The sequence below is a fragment of the Cygnus olor genome, chromosome 5 (assembly GCF_009769625.2).
Source record: "Cygnus olor isolate bCygOlo1 chromosome 5, bCygOlo1.pri.v2, whole genome shotgun sequence".
In the NCBI taxonomy this organism is placed as follows: domain Eukaryota; kingdom Metazoa; phylum Chordata; class Aves; order Anseriformes; family Anatidae; genus Cygnus; species Cygnus olor.
Genome location: NC_049173.1, coordinates 55,340,595 through 55,355,843, shown reverse-complemented (window position 1 = coordinate 55,355,843; position 15,249 = coordinate 55,340,595).

Genomic DNA, 15,249 nt, shown 5'->3' with positions numbered 1-15,249 from the left:
AGGAGCTGCTTGGTTGAGTGCTTCTCACTGACTTTTCCCTCATTTCATTGTGAAAGGGGAAATCCCCCAATTCATAGCAAATTGGATCATGGTGATTGTTATACAGAGATAATGACTGAACCGCGATCCCTCTGTCAGCATGAAATACAAAATCCTACACTTCTTCCTATAGCGTGCCAAATAAAGAAACCCATCTGTTCGCAGCGTTGATCAGTCAACACAATGTTGGGATGTAAATCTCAGTCAGTGAGTAGTTTGGAGGAGCAGTAAACTGTCAGGGTCATAGGTTGAATCGTTTTCCTTCATTTTGAAGAGTACATGCTAGGGACAGGTTTTCAGCTAGTTACCGTCACCAGGACACATCCATTAGACAGACGTAGTTACGACTCCGTCCTGAAACCGACCAGTCCCACCACTGTACTCAGAGCAGCTCTGCGGGAATATACTGGTGGAAACGCTTCACCTAATCACATCCTGCTTAGTAGGCTCTCAGTCTAAGTCCAGACGGAGCCCCTTTAGTAGAGTCTAAGCCTTGGGTGAGAAAGAGTAGGGCATGCCAACACTGTGGCAGCTGGGAACTACCCTGTGGTTGAGGAATGGAAGATAGGGATATATTACATAGCCACTTTTCAGCTTCATTACACTGTCAGATGGCTCAAAGGGGCTGGCATCACAGCAGAGAATCTGGCTTACAGCTTGTACACATGCGGCTGTTTTTCAACGGCTTCTCAGCTGTTAGTCAAAGCTACGTAACCCCATCATGTCTGCACTTCACTAAAAGCAGACCTATGTTCTATAACCACGCTGTTTTTCTGGTCATGCTGAACCAGCCTCGAATTGCAGCATACCTTCAATTTTAATTCTTAACAGACAACAACAACATTGGCAACAAAAAATTAAGTTTCAATTTACTCCTTAAGACAACCTGTGCATTCAGTGTATTGAATTTAAAACAAAGACATTTAATTGCTTTAAAATAGCTAGAAAAAAACAAGCAAGCTTCTACCAGTCTACATGTAGAAATCAGGTTTAAGTATTCTCTTGGGCATGCATCTCAGAGTAATTAGGATGACAGTACTTTCCTAAGGTGTGAGATTTGTTGTTTAAATGATCACTTTGCTAATTCCTATGGTTATCTTCTGGAATTGTGGACAGCTTCAACACTGAGCTCCAAGTATACCTAATGCCTCAGTCATATCAAAATTTCAAGGTGATCCACTATCTAGAAGGATGGAAATTGAACTCAGACTTCAGTGTCAAGACTATTTTCTTATTATGCTTCCAAGCTCACTCCTACATTTGTCAGTAAGACGTGAAAAAAGATCACCAGAGGTATTTCAGTAGCCAGTTTCTCTCACATACCCTTTTCATTTACTTTCACTTTACCCTCTCCAAATAAAGGCACATATATCTAGGACACTCAGAGCATGGTTTTACATCGTATCACAAAGAACTTAACAAAATATAGCTAAATACCACAATTTCTCTTCTTCACCTCAAGAAGCAGATAAAACAGGCCTAGTACAGGCAGCCCATGGATGAGACTGGAGAAGGGAAGAACCTACTAAGGGCAATGTGAATCTGGAGTTCAGCTCTGCCAGAAGCCTCAAACTGACTGAATGTGGTATCACTTGGGTACCAAGTAAGTTTTAAATGCCCTCTTGTGTGAATTCTCAGTACAGATGCAAACAGTTTTGGGGGAACAAAAAAAAAAGAAAAAAAATTATGTAAATGATTTTTAAAGATATTACTCATCTTACAGTTTGTAGGCAAATGCATGAGTATAAAGTATTGTTATGCTGGCAGCCCGGATAATGTTTCACAAGTTTAACAAATTAAGTTTACTCCTTCCCATACATCCCCCAAACCCCCTTCTGTCCATCCCTAACTGAAAGAAAAATTGGTATAAAAACTGTTTACTAATCAGTCCTTATTACATAACCTTATAATCTCCAGATACATAACACTGCGACACGACTATGTCTCGAGGCCACTGTGCAATGGTTAACCCACACTGTGCTTTCTGAACTGTATCACACTGCAAGAAAACCTTCCTCAAAATTTCAGCGTTTTTGTCACGTTGGCATTAAATGTTTCCCTTCCAATCTGTCCATTTATTTCTTGTCCTTTGCACAGAACATCAGCTGACCTGGCTTTATTGGCACTCTCCCTTCACTGTAGCATTTTACACTGACATCGGAGATTAACACCAGGTCCAAAAATAACTGGACATTATTAGAAAACAATCAGAATCAACACAATCTGATTACTCAGAGTTGCAGGAAAAAAAAGAAAAAAGAGAAAAAAAGGTATTCCACCAGCCAATTCTGTACAGATCCCAAGATCAGGCTATAAGTCATCTTGAGTGCAAAACACAAGACAAAAAAACTTCAAGTTCGTCCCAAGTAACAGTAGCCCAGATCAACCTGTTTCATGCAGTTTCCATCAAGTCAGCAATATTCTAGAGCTTTAAGGCAGAGTTAAACATAGAAATGTACTAGAAATTAATGGAGAAGTTGTCATATTGGAAGTTAGACCTTAGCAGTCAAAGAGTAGCTTTCCGTCTGCCCCTGCTCATGGTCCTTAATTGCCAAGCTTGTCAAGTGGCATTAGGGCAAAAGAAACGGATTCAAACGAGTAAGAACTAGCACCACAACAACCAGTGCTTCCATATGCTGAGGTCTCAGATTTTTGTCTGGCTGAAACTGGAAGCTTGGTCCTAGATAGAAAGGTTCGGAGAGATCCTGACAACAAGCCCAACTCCACCAGCTTTGGCAAAGCTACTTTTTTTTTTTTTTTTTTTTTTTGTAGTTTGCAGTCCTTTTCTGCAATGCCTGGCTTACCAGCTCAGGCCCAGCTGGTGGAACATGGTCACAGACTTTTGACCACTGTGAAAGAGGCACTCTTAGGCACTTGACATTTTCCACATTATAAGACGGATAGCATTGTGTACTGGGCCTATGGCATCTGCAGTAAGGTTGCCGACATGAATCTGTATGAGATACAGGAGTTCACTTTTGTTTCTTCTTGCCTTGTAAGGACATTTGCTAAATCTTAGCATCTCCAGATATCCTTACTGCAGAATTGTATTTTTTTTGGATGACAGGTTTCAATTATAGTGGTTCATTGAGCGATACTATGAATAATTTTCTTTTTTTCCTCCTCTCCTGGCTCTCCATTTTTTGCTTAAGATCATTTGCTCTGCTGCTTTTATTCTAACCTCTCTATCCTCTTCAAGTTGATCAAAAAATCAGAGGATAACCTACAATTCACATACCTGCATCTCCTGCACTGTGGCAATAATCTCTCTTACACTCACAAACACATTCCACCCCCAACTCCCCTTAATTGCAACAGGGCAAACTGATAGAAACTATGCATTTAGTCATACCATATACTTGGAAGAGACTTGCTGACAGTGGAGATATTTGCTTTTTCTGTCAGGGAGTGCTGGTTCTGGCACCTCAGCCTAGGTGGGGGATTTGGCCAGGTGAGGAGAAAGAGGTGGGCTGAGTCTTCTGCACTGTTACCATTCCCATCACTGAATAGGAAATGGCTACAGGGACGCTTAAACTAGGGTATGGTGAGCTGTTTGGTCAACGACCAGAGATGGTTTATGCCTGCACAAATGTATGCAATATATCCACCCAGACAAACCAATTACTTCACTGTCAGTATTCTCATCTCTCCTATGTCAGAGGAAATTTTTCAGGACAGTAGTCGTTACTTTACAGGAGTTGTAACAAAACAGACCTCTGATCTAGAGGAAGGCTCCTGCCTCTTTCTACCCAATTTGCTCATCCTCAAGTAACATATCATTACTCAATTTCAAGCAGTAACATTTAGATAGACAAATGAAATTGATTTTGATGTCTGGAGACTAACCTGGAGAATTTCACAGAACTTGACCAGACGTTCCCTCCTCCAGCTTCCCACTGGAATTGACAATTATTAGTGGACTCATTTCAGACAAAGAAAACAAGTTTGCTTGGTCTGTAGCAGACAGAGGCAAATTACAGATATCACACAGCCCTGATGCTGAGGAAAAACAAAGAACCTGAGAGCAAGTGAAGGAGCATAGAAGCACACACTTTAATGCAATTTTGACTGAGACAGAAACATAGCTTGAGAGCATGTGTCAGACACAAAGAAAACAAAAAACACAAAGCAGCCTACAGGCTAGAAATGAATGTGCAATCCAAGAAGTAGAAAAAGATGTGCAAGACGGCACTGTTTTTTCTTCAGAGATGTTCTGCAAACTACCAACAGCTCAAATCAGCTAACAGAGTCATCAGTGTTTAAACAGGGCACCCTGAATCTCCTCATCTCATTTTTAACCTAGCAAGGTCATCGAGAACTGCTGCAAACCCCAGACCTTGCACGAGAGGCAAGCAGACCTGACATATAGCAACAAAGAGAGATATATGCAGTCTGTGTTTACTTTTGTTGTGATTACCACCAAACCTTGAGCTTACGAGAGCTTGCATGTGAAGCCAATACTATTAACGCTTACGGCAAGTTTTTACACCCCTTTTAAATCTCACACAACTAGAGGAAAGCAAGCAAGTGCAAACTCCTGTCCAGACAGTGCACTACAACAATTATGTGTCATCTGTACAATCTACAGCTGGCCTTTCATCATATTCATCCTTAACTCCCTGTAGAAATCCTCCAGCTGATGGCTCATACTTTCTCTTCTGTTTCCATGCTACTGATCATGAAAAATAGCTTCTCCCTGTACACCGCAAGAGGTTGGTAGGGAGTGAAAAGAAAAAAAAATCTACTTGTATAGGCATCTGTGAAGTACAGGAAAATGTAATAGGATCTGGTGACATTTTGTTAAACCACATTGAGTTCTAAGTTGAGATAATTGCTGTATCAAGTTCCAGGAAGATGTTTTATTGCCTCCTACCATCTATGCTCGTTACGAGCTAGGCTTATGCATCTCTTTCCTTAATTCATCTTCAGTTCTACAGAGAATGTAAATTGCATTTGACTAACGCCATCTGGATTTTCATCCAGGGAAAGGAGGAAAAAGCAGGTATAGGTGAGACACTCTGGAAGAAGACTGTCTATTGAAGATATTTTATGCGCAAATGCACACAATATATCTACCTAGTCCCCCACCCTCACTCTTCCTCCACACCCAGCCATCTTTTCATCACCCTGCACAACTCCAACACTCAAGAACTGGCTTTACTTACCACTGTTCCTGTTGGCCGATTAATATGTTTTTGTGGCCTTTTCCATTTCCCATTTCACGGTATTCTTATGACCAAATATCTTTTTACCATCTTGGAGTTCAAATATATGGATGAGGAGCAATGTGTAAACCTACAAATAAATTCTGACCATTGCTTTATTACATAATTGTCCATCAGCAATCCTGATTTTATACCTCTGGACTAGGCTTTTACACAAGCCACATATGACAGCTTGCCCCCATCTCGCACAGAAACCCAAGTGCTAGACTGTGCAATTGCCTGTTCCAGTCAATCTTGCCATACTTCCACTCTACAGATGTTTTCAAATATTTCTGCAGTGCACTAGACACTTAAAATTCACATCAGGTACTGTCTCTTGGTCTGAGCTCAATGCTCAAATCACAACTAAAGTTCAAGCACTGAAATTGATATGTCCCTAAAAATTCAGCTAAATTATTATAACATTCTCACACCTTTCTTCATCATAGTCACAGAGCAGAGGGATCTACCACAGAACATTTCCAAAGTGAATTTTATGTGCTGAGAAGCTCCTGAAGAGCTTGAAATTCTGCTGTAATATTATGTAATTAATCCTAAAAGGGAAGATGCTTAGATCCAGAGGTAGGATTTGAATCAGCTCCCCTTTTTCTTTTAAGGGAACAATTACCCTAAAGTCCAATCTCAATTCCTTCATTTTCTTAGAACAAAGAATTTATTTGAAGACTAGCCTTGGCAGTAACAAATTAAACAGCCCCCTGTATGGACTGGAAGGTTCTTTCCTTCCCACCATCGCTGAGGCTTAGTTTCAGACCCCAGCCGTGTTGCAGCAGCAGAGTGCCTGCCCGCCACCTCATCATTCTGCCCTGCCATCCTGAAAATCCAGTAAACTGCGCTGGATTCCTAATTCAAAATTCAGCAACCAAGAAAGGGGAACAAGATAACATTCGTTCCAGCATGTTTCCCAACAGATTGGTTAAGTATTGTCTAATGCAGAACAAATACCCAACCAACGAATCCATGTGATTACAGACCACCCCTTCTTATCCTCCAGATAATGAAAGCTACACACACCAAATAGAGAGAATACAGATGGGGAAGATAATTTGAAAATACATAGCTGTCCTCTTCCAAAAGATCCATAAACTCCAATGCTCTCAAAATACATCTGACAATAACTGAATCTGCTGAAAAACAGATGAAACCTTGTTTTTAGTAAGCCGTTGCTGGTCACAGTACGGTAATACATTAGTTGGGCATATTGACTAATGAGTATGACTTCCATTTTGTTTGCAGTGCTATATAAGCAGATGTACAAACACGACAAGCTATTCAAAACATTCAAGCACAGAGAGGTCCCAGAGGAGCCGTGGTAGAACTCAGGAAAACCAGCTATGTTCCGGCAGACATATGAACGAGTAATATTTTACCAAAACCCCTTTGAACTCCCCCATAAGTTTATTGCCTTAACTTATCACCTTTAAGAAGCCTTTTCCCAACTCTATAGACTATCAAGACAATTTCTTGCTAGGAATAAATTTAGGTTCTCAGAGAAACACTAAGACGGTCATAACAGCTCAGCCATTGCTTGCTTATTCCGCTGACTGAAGTAAGGGTTTCAAACAGCACATACAAAAGCTGACTACAAGATGGTCTTAGTGTTGATTTTACTAAGGCTTTTCTGTTGACAGCTCTCTTTCTTCAGCAATGTCTCAATTGCTTCAGGTGTAATTAACTGTCATACGGCTGACTAAATCAGGCATGAAACATCTGATTTAAAAAATACTTGTGTGTGAAAAACAAAATACCATCAAGGAATGGCCTGAACCACCTTAACTTCATAATATATTCCTTAGCCAGGCATTGCATCCAGTTTTTAACTTAAGGAGTTGACTGAAATCATGGACTAAAATGCACTCGAAAACCCATGAAAAATTCAGACTTCAATACAGCCACTAAATCACCTGTCGCCCTGCCTGTTTTTTTTTTTTTTTGTGTGTGTGTTTTTTAAATATAGGAAGATGAGAAAAAGTATGACATCTTTTAAGTAGTAAAACACAGAGCAGATTGCTATGAAGAAATATTCAGGAAGTCTCTTTTAGCGAAAATAATCTTAAACTATTGGTCTATAAAAAAAAAAAGGCTTCCCTTGCTAACATACGTACAGGAATTAAAATCTCTATTTTACCCCAGAAATTTCATTTGATGTCTCACCATATTCTCTCTGTCTCTCTCAAGATGTTGGCAGCTTCATAACAACAGCAACCTATTGTCACCCCTGCAGGAATATCAGAGAAGTGTCCAAAAATGCTGAAAATTCATGACCTTGATTCTCAAAAAAGACTAATGGTTGTCTTTCACTTAAGACACTACCAAGGAGCTCTCATTTAGGATTTTCATCAGAAAGACAAACTCTTGGGGGGAGAAAAAGAAGTTTCAACAGAGCAATAAGAAAAGAAAAGAAAATCACTAGGTATTTCAGAAATTTTAGATCACAGTTGAAGAGTTTGCTAGTTAAAGAGCTTGACATTTTTTCCTCAACATTCTTTCGACAGCATTAACCTTCCCTGGCACATGCATATTTACATGAAACCATTCACCTTCCATTTTCTTCATATGGTAGCGTTCCCTGCTGCTCTTTGCTGCCACTCCCAAGAGATGTTGGTCTGTTCTAGGTGGCAGAAGAAAAAAAAGAGGGGGGCAACTTATCCCCAGCTAGGTTGCACAGCCTAATGCCATTGTCATCTGGTGCCATGAAGTTGGTCAAAATTACATTCAAATCAATTACCAGAGCACTATTTCTCTCTCTGGGGACACTGCATGGTATCTATTGTTGTTTAAGTTACAAATATGTTAGAGTCGAAGTAGATAAAATAGCTGTGAATGCTATAAACACCCAGAGCTTCCAAAATTAACAGCAATGCACACATTAACATGAGTGTTTCCTACTGCCTTCTGTTCTCAATGTAAGACTTCATATTAATTTACAACCAGACAAGCGTAGTGCCACTGTAACATGTGAGTTACAGAGAAGTCCTTCTCCTCACATCCAATTTTCCAGTTGAGTAGACTTGGTTTCACCAATGTCCAGTGCTGTGACAGAAGTCAATATTATTAGGAAATTCCTTCTCTGCAGTGCTCTTCTCTTTGCATAACCCATCAGAAGGTTTAATCAAAGTTCAATTCTACTTACTGAATCCTACTTCTATTGCAGGCTTAATTACCTGAGCCATCAGTATCCAAATGGGAGCAACACTGCTTCAAGGGAACTCTTTATGGTACATGACACCCAGGGCCTGTAGATTCAGTGTGCCCTCCTACCAGCTGACCTTTCTTTCTCTCCTGCCAACCTATAACTCCTCCTTTCATCCAGACAGGCCGCAACACTCAGGGAAATACAAGGCAATAAAAAGTTAGTCCACAGTAAAACTGACTTTGTAATGAAAACTACCGCAAACAGCAGTAGTGAAGAGTGATAGTACTAAAGAGAGGGTGCAGATTTGTATTAATTCATTTAATTAATTTTTAATTTAAATTTATTTTTTTTAATTTTTAATTGATTCATTTGGACAGTATTAAATGAAGTTTCCCTATTTTACAGATTCATTTATTTTGTTAGTTTCACATATTAGTAGGTCATGGAATATCTTATATGGTGTGAAAACCACCTGCTAAAGTGCATATAGTTTTAAGCCCAGAGTGATGATACAAAGAGCAGCCTACATAGCACAAACTGCGTTCTCCTAATGGTGCGTTATACCTGAAGTGTGTTTTCACCACTGGAAATTTCCCAAATGCAGACAACCTTCAGAGTATTTTAATGGCCCATTTCACTGTTCCTTTTTATTCGTTGTGTGTTACTATAGTGTAAAGGTGTGATCTCTCCCATATAATGTGAGTCCCTTTGGAGAAATCTGTCCCTCATTTCCCGCATGTTGTAACCCATACCAAGATGCAAGAATAGTAAGAAAAATGAAAACGGGCATCCCCAGTTCTGCCTAGCTTCCTTTGGAAGAGAAAAAAAAAAAAAAAGTCACAAATCAGAAAAGCCTCTCAACCACCATGTAAAACAGGATTTTTTAGCATCTGCCAATTGAATCCAAGGAGAATTATTTTATTTGGGTTGTTGCTATTGCTTGTGAAAAGAACTTTAGTTTGTTTGTTTTCCGTGGGACGTATTTTTTATCACTCTTTTTCCACTGCTGTTTTGAGTAGTACCCAAGCGGAAAATAGAATTAACATGTTGAGTAAGCTTTATTCCTCTTTAATTTGTTATTGCTGTCATTAAGAGTCTTTTATTTTTGTTTGGCTAATTGTTACATAAACAGTGATAGAAACATTATAAAACTCTAAGTTGATTGTTACATGGGACAATTTTTTCATTGGGTGAGTCGTCTTCATTTATTGTGGTGGAGTCCAGAGAGTACTAGAAGCTAGAGGCATTAGTAAGTCAAGGAAACAGAGTAACGCTTGCCATTCAGAAAGGGATATAAGCCAAGTTTGTTTCTGTCTCAATATATGAGCAGTAGCAAAGCAAATAAAAATTCTGAACCAGTCGGTACACATCAAGGAACAGACTACTACTTACTGATTTGCATATGGAGAAAGCACAGTCTTCTGAAATATTCCATTAACGGAACGTAATCTCCATATAAACAGTACGTATATGCTCCTAGCCTCTTCTGTCTTCACTGGTAAACAATGTCATTAAAAAGCACTGCTTTTAACAGTCAAGTTAATAACCTTCCTATGAATTTTACACAACATCAAATAATACATCACATAGTAAATACTTGGACTCTCTTATTGAACCTGGAAACTGAACCACATTCAGATTGCTTTCTAGTCCAACTACATAAACCTAGCTCAAACTGACTGCTTTTTAAACCTTTTAAACCACATAAGCTCTTTTGCAAATTTTTCTGCCATGGTCATAACATTAAGTGTTAGCTATTCCCTACATTTTCCCTTGTCTTCTCATATAACACAATATTTGTCTTAGAACCTAATGTCAGGTTTTCACTAGTGTTAGCACCTGTTAATGCCTGTATAAACAGAGTAGAACAAAATCGTTTTGACATCTCTTTCAAAGTGGGTATATCAGGAGATGTGCACAGGATTTGAATGTACTTTTGGTTGCTTTTGAAAACCCTTAAGTCCCATTCCTATGCAATCAATCAACATTGCAGAAGCAGGAACAAATTTCATACAGAATCTGGTATCTAAAAATCAAATTGTCACCACTTTAGTCTTCAAACAAGCCTTTAATTTCAACTCTCCGTCTTCTACTTCCCTTCCAGTATAGCTGTGGGCTCTTTCTACTTTCTTCAGAAAGTAAGTCATAGCTAGGTTGTGACATCCCACTACACTTGAAAGATACACCATTCCAGATTTTTTTCTTCATATAATTTCAACCAGGGAGAGAAAACGTTCAGTCATTACTAAAGGGAACTTCAGGCACTACTAAATCGATGGCAGAGAAAATTCCTTGGAAGAAAAGTTAAAAACTAGCAGCCTACCTTCTTTAGTTAGCAGATATCTCCCTAATCAGCTTTCTGAGTCCTCTGTAGAGCTTTATCTATTTGAAGTTGAGGGTTTGTTTTTATCTGGATCACAGAAGCTGGATCTATCTCATTACAGCACACCCCATAGAACAGAATTGAGAAGATCAAACTAAGGTGCACTTGGAAAAATCCTATTAGCAACCCCAGCATGACGTGCACACAAGAGACATTCAATACTGAAAGACCAGGAGCTTCCAAGTTTGTCTTTCTTGCTCACCTGCTCTCTGATGGGTAGAAACACGAAGGGAGTTTTATAGCTTAGCTAAATAAACATTTAAAAGCACTGCAGAAAGCAGGAAAGATTAAATCAACATCAGATCACAAAAAGGGGGAAAAATGTAGCTTGACATCTACATAAGAAATGAAATCGTGAGCATCTATACTCCTTTCAGACGGAGTTATTTATATGCAAGTAAATAAACAAAGACTTCAGGACACAAATGTGCAAGCAGGACAATGGAACCCAACCTTCATTTTCATCTGAATATTAGAAGAACTTTGAAGATTCACCAGGCAATTTAACACCTGTGACCTTGGGCTAAGTATAATGTAAACTACATAAGCATGAAAAAAGATTGATACTTGAGTATTTTTATTGGGAAAAAGATTAGCTGTTAGATTAGTTTTTTTTTTTTTACAACTTATGCACTTTCAAGGTTCTTCAGGACTCCTGGACTTCATTATACAAGCATGTCAAAACCATACTTTCCTAACAAAATAAAAATTAAATCTGTTATTTATAGCCAAACAAGCATTTTTTCCAAATGATTTCCCATTCATTAGAGCAAGCATAGAAATAATTATGGGTTAAAGACATTTCAATAGGGTAACTTTTTCTTCAATGTCTGTGTCTATCAATTTGCTAGCTGAAACAGCCTACAGCATTTTTTGAGTTATTAACTTGCAAACTAATCATTAAATATCAGTAATGATTAATTTTTCAGGCATCTTGCTTAAAATACCAAGCTACTCTCCTGGGATGTTAAAACTAATCTGTTACTTATAACAATGGACAAAAACGTTCACCAGTTGCAGACACTGCATGTTGAGCAGCTAAAGATTTTGTCTGGGAAATTACCCTGACCTTCTTTACTACTGACAATGTTTTGCCCTTTTTTTTTCTTTTTTTTTTTTTTTTTTAAACACAAGTACATGAAGTAAACCTACAGCCAAATCAGAATATCTTTTTAACTTTGAGAAAAAAATCATATATAAACTACATGGTTTAGTTTGAAATATAAAATATGTACTACTTCACATATTTTTAATATCTCTAAAAAGAGCAGATGGACAAATGTACAAGAGCTTTCCACCTCTAAGAGCATTCAAGATATATTTTAAAAAATGTTTAAAATGCCCAGCCTGCCAAGCCTGCCTTTTCATTTACAACAAAGAAGTTGTCAGTCACTTTTTGATTCTGCAGAGAAATATCAAGTTAGGACCGAAGTTAGAAATGCTTATCAACATCTCTTTTTTTTTTTATTTTTTACCAAATGTCGCCAAGATTTTTATTTAAAGAAAATACTTGAACACTAAAGCACTACTATAACTATTCAAGTTCAATAGTAACTGCAGGAAAACATGAAGTGACTAAGATTGACCCGTATTAATCAGAAAATACTTATTTGTTGACCCGATAAAAAGATCTACAGCAATCACGTAGCTGATGGGTTATGATCTGAAACACCTACATTTATACCCTACTTGTTTACAACAGCAACAGAATTCCACTGCAATTCTCCAGATTTACACGTTTTTCCCTCATCTTCTGTCTCTTCTCAATGTTAGGGGATCTAAAGATAAACGCACGTTGTCATCCAGTCAACGTGTACCAAGCATTCATCACACACAAATTCTGCTCTCCTGATTTGAGCTCCACATTTGACATTATGCTGCACACACAGCTTAAGCAAGTACGATAATACTGTTTCATATTACTTCATGCATCTGACCACTGACCTGGAATTGTGGATATCTGTATTATTTTCTTGATATCACCCTACAGGTGCATCACAGGCTGAATCAGTTGTGTGTTTTAGCATGCTTTAATTTAACAGTTCTCCATTAGCAACCAGAACTAATTCATAAATTCTAAAGGCCCAAACCTGTACCGACCCTTTGTCCATACCTGACTTGCATTTGCATCCTGTTCCTGCTAGGTGTGCAAATCAAGCAGTCTGCGTAGTGCCAGTTGCTGAATCAAAGCATACATTCGTATGCCTTTTTTTTTGCATCTCTTAGGATGAAACTGCACGTTCAACCATTCAGAACGAAAGAAGGAGCAAGGAGAAGGGAAGCCGTCCAGCAACAGCCTTATGCCAGAGCCTTCAGCCATGAGGAAGCTTGTCAGAATAAGTGCACAGTGCAAGGAATTCAAACACCACCACCCCTAACCCCACCCCCCCCAAAAAAAAATCCAGAATCAGAAAAGGAAAAAAATCAAGAGGCCACGGACAGAACAGACTTGCTCTGAAATGAAGCTAACAGCCAAAATCTCTACTTAACACATCAGACAACAAACACAAGAGAAAAAATGAATGGTGTAAACAGGACTGCAGCCAACCACCAGTGGGGCTTGTTACGTGCATGAAAAATTTAATCTGTACTTATCAGTACACCAAAAGGAAGGGGAGGAGAAGTTGCCACAGTGTTTTTTTCCTGTTCAGTTACAAATTGTTTGCACCTTTGACCACATGCCTTGGGATAAAGGATCACATTTTGCATGAAGTGTTACTATCTCTGAGCAGACACATTCAGGGGTGTTTTACTCCAAACAGTTACTTTCCAATTTTCTGCCTCTGAATCATTCATTGAAGTCCCTTTAAAAGAGTGTTTACCAATCATATTTCTTAAAATATTTTCTTCTCAGTATTACAATGAGGAAAGTTAAGTAACAAATTGTGCTGTCAGATGAATCTTGTATTATTTGATTTCTACGTTGAGAAAAGCCTTCCATAATGGATGGGCTATTCCCACAGGTTGCTGCGTAACATTAGCTATTGGATCAATTTCCACTCATGTATTTGAAGTTCTTTGAAACAACACTGCATTTTTCCTAGTAGCATCAATCCATCTTTGAGTTGTGTTACTTAAGTGTTATCTTCATTAGCACCTTTAACCTCTCCCTCACACCTTGTCCCAGCTTTGACAAGAAACAAGGTACATGACATATATCTTTCAGATCTGGATTTATCAAATGTAAATACCCAACAGCACCAAAATTCTTAACTAATATTACCACTGCATTCCAAGTGATTCTCAGCCAGCCTTATTTGCTTGTTTGCTGCCTGCTACATGCATTGATCATGCTGGTCCATCAGTCTAACTTCTCTTTGGTGCATCTCCTACTCTTCCTTGTTCCTGCAGACATAAGGATGTACCAAATCACCTCATCTTAGCTACCTAACATTTTCTCTTCTTTTAAACATTCTTCAACCATTTTTTCATTTTTGCTTACCTGTAAACAAATGCTACGCAAGCTCTGTGTAGGTCTTCTATCTCAACACTTACACAAACACAATATACACGTTTCTACAAAATCATTGAAAAGTTAATGTTGGAAGGAACCTCACAACATTGTGTAGCTCAATGCCAGCATCTCAAAATAATCAGTCACAGTCAAAGCACCCAAAACTCCCACAGTAAACTACATACCAGACAAGCAAATTCAGATGCAGATACTTTCAACTTCTAGTTGGCATAGTGCTGAGAACACCGTATGAGCATTTTGCTTAGTCTGTCAATATCCTGCATTTCTACAGTGCCTCTCAGAAAAGGACAAAAGTAGCAGTCCATCCCCAGCCTGCATATTTATTGTCTAATATTGACAACTATGTCACAAATTACATTAATCAGTCCAATGCTAACTGCTGGCATTTCATCTGTACAGTAAATTTTTATGCACAGCTGAACAGTGTGAGTTTCAGTTAACCAGGCTCAAGCATTTTAACGAAGATAAACAATGAGTTTTTGAAAGGCATATACATCATTGAGCTAGAAAAATGCTGGCAGGTCACACAGATTTATACATCAGCTATATCACTGTAGAGTATTCATATTTGTCAGATACTCCTGTGAAATAAATCATGCATCTTGGATTTACTTTTATTCAATTTTCTCATTTGCTATTTTTTTACAGTTAAGCCTATCCTGAAAACAAACTTCTGAAAATACCTGGTTTGTCACCTGCATACAGTTGCACTTCAAAAAAATGGAAGGATCTAAAAATCAGTGCAAATGATGCACTCATTACCAGGCGAACACAACAGCCCAGGTGTCGATATGGCTCTAAATCCTTTTGGTGGTCAAGCTCTCATTTACAGCATTCGAATGAGTTAACCAGCGTAAGCGTTCAACTCCTGAACATCCCTCTTAAGCTGCATGTGTGTGCTGAGCTTTCCAACATCTAGATGTTAATCGGGACATTTATAGGTTTAATGGTAATTCAATACTTTTCACACAGGAGAGAATCCCCACCCTCCCAA